Genomic DNA, 2,691 nt, shown 5'->3' with positions numbered 1-2,691 from the left:
TAGGCCTCAGAACCTTTCAGAGGTTGTCATGTGATGCTGGCATGAGTCCCCTGCCTCATACTCGTGCTGCATTCTAGTACACAGCCCAGGACACCTGCTCCTCCTGGCATTCTTGCTGCCCCAAGCCTGTAATAGATACATTCAGGGCAATTTGCCTATGATTCAAAGACATTGCTATGCCTCAGGCTGCAGATGCAATTGTATCAGAACATATGGAAGGTCTCAGGGGTAATGTGGTTTGCCTTAGATTTGGTGGAAAAAGCAGAGAGTTAAGTAGAACCTTTCAGACTGGTGCACCTTCATTAGAGGACTGCTGGAAACGTCTGACATTATTAAGGCACAAATCTGGGGCTGTGCTTTGTGTCAGTTGGCCTCAATATTGCAATGGTTTTGCCTAGAGGTGGGAAAACGGCAGGATGTACCACATAGTTTCAAAATGGAATGATGAAGTTTTAGGATTTAGTTTTAGGAAGGGCTGCGGGCATGATTTTCATGGACTGCAATGAGTCTCTCCCTTCTTCCCTTAATCTCTTCCCCAACCAACCTCTCTCACACTGAGGTATAGTGAGAAGTGGAGGACGCTTCCACCAAGACTGTGTGAGGAACTTAAATTTACCACCAATCCCATCTGATTAGCTCTTCAATCTGTGGTTAAGGGCGGGAGGGAAATGGAGCGGACAGAGGCCCTGGTGCTGCATGCAGTGTTGGGCAGGCTGGAGTGCAGTGCGTGATCTTGGCTCACTGTAGCCTCGACCTTATGCGCTGAGCAATCCTCCTGCCTCAGCCTCCCAAGCAGCTGGGACTATAGGCATGTGCCACCGAACCTGGCTAATTTTTTGAATTTTTGTAGAGACAGGGGTCTCACCATGTTGCCCAGGTTGGTCTTAAACTCCTGGGCTCATGCAATCCTCCTGCCTTGGCCTTCCCAAGTGCTGGGATTATAGGCATCAGCCACTGCACCCGGCCAAAATGACCAAATGCTTCAGCAATTTGCATGTCGTACTTGTGCAGGGACCATGCTAATCTCCGTATCATTCCGACTTTAGTATACATGCTGCCAAAATGAGCACCACTGTGATTTGTCTGGCTGGCTTAAACTCAGATGGCCCAACCTTCAAACCTAAAACTATCACACCTCCCTGCCTCTTTCCAAGTACACAACTGATCTCGATCCTCAAAGAGACCCATCTTCTAAAAGAACATAAGAAGTAATTTAACTTGTGATGCTGCAATGTTTGAGAAGACCTTTGACAAGCAGGTGGAGTTTAGCCATAGGAAATGGGATATGGAAAGGATATTTCAGGCAGAAGGGACAGTGCAGACAGACACAGGTGGGACTCTGGAGGGCGTGCCTGGGGAGTGTGTGTGTGCAGTACAGGAACCCAGGGGAAGTAGCTATGCTGTTTCTCCAGAATAGAATATATTTGTGTAGTCTGTGGATGACAACAGATCCGTGAGTGACAATACCCACACAGCAATAGTGATTGCGCAGCGCAGGTGGGTTGCAACTATGTCCTTCGGCTGCACCTGTCAATTAGCGCCCTGAGCCTCACATTACCTCTCGTATTACGTCCCTGCTCTGCTCCGGGCCCAAACTCATCACCTCTCTGTGCTGCTGCATCATTTGCCTGTATGCTATGTTTCTGTCTGCTTTGCCCAGGCCACCCACTCCAGAACTGCTGTGTGCCACCGTCCCTAGACCTCAGCCAGTGCAGGCACCCTGCTCTCTGTGGCATTATCTCCACTCTGTGTGGCTCTGACGATCCCTCCCTTCCTCTCCTCCCCTCCCCTCATTAGTCACACACTCCTGTTCCGGTCCACTGCTCCTCTGGCCCTGGCACTGCTCCCCTGGCTGAGTCTCTTTGCAGAGGCTCCAGATACAGTCATTGGGGTGAGGTCGCGCAGATCTCTTTGTGTTCCCTGGGGCTGCCATTCTCCCAGGGCCTGTACACATCATTCGAGTGGCTGAATCTGGTGATTCAGTGGGCCACTATGTGCCAGGCCACTGTTCTACATGCTGGAGCACAGCAGAGACAGGAGAACCGAGGTCCCACTCTCTGAGGACTCACATGGCAATGGAGGAGGCTGCCCATCAACTAGCCAACAAACATGAACGACGTAATTTCAGAGGGTGCGAAGTGCTGTGAAGTGCATGGATAAAGTTAGGAGAGCTGGTAGTCAAAGCAAATACTGAGGAGAGAAAGGATACCAGCGTCACACATCCCATTGTCACCTGGAGAGGCTTCAGGTGAAAAAACCCTTTTATATTGCAGTGGATAATAAATTAGGTCAGCTTTGTGATATTCGAGGTAGAAGTCTTGCAAATGTTTATTCTACTTTTATAGAAGTACACCTCTAGCCAGGCGCGGTGGCTCACGCCTGTAATCCCAGCACTTTGGGAGGCTGAGGTGGGTGGATCACGAGGTCAGGAGATCGAGACCATCCTGGTCAACACGGTGAAACCCCGTCTCTACTAAAAATACGAAAAACTAGCTGGACATGGTGGCGCGTGCCTGTAATCCCAGCTACTCAGGAGGCTGAGGCAGGAGAATTGCCTGAACCCAGGAGGCGGAGGTTGCGGGTGAGCCGAGATTGCGCCATTGTACTCCAGCCTGGGTAACAAGAGCGAAACTCTGTCTCAAAAAAAAAAAAAAAAAAAAAAATAGGAGTACACCTCTTAGGAAAATTTGA

General features: G+C 49.8%; 1 non-coding gene across 1 annotated transcript; it reads right to left on the bottom strand.

Moving 5' to 3' along the window:
* Positions 1-966: 966 nt before the first annotated feature.
* LOC120367637 (U6 spliceosomal RNA) lies at positions 967-1,070 on the bottom strand. The gene has a single exon (XR_005581967.1). It is a non-coding gene; the product is annotated as a U6 spliceosomal RNA (small nuclear RNA).
* Between the last annotated feature and the right edge of the window lie 1,621 nt (positions 1,071-2,691).

This window comes from Saimiri boliviensis, chromosome 8 (genome assembly GCF_048565385.1).
Source record: "Saimiri boliviensis isolate mSaiBol1 chromosome 8, mSaiBol1.pri, whole genome shotgun sequence".
NCBI classification, from domain to species: Eukaryota; Metazoa; Chordata; class Mammalia; order Primates; family Cebidae; genus Saimiri; species Saimiri boliviensis.
The sequence above is the reverse complement of the archived record's forward strand: the minus strand, read 5'-3'. Positions and strand labels throughout refer to the sequence as shown.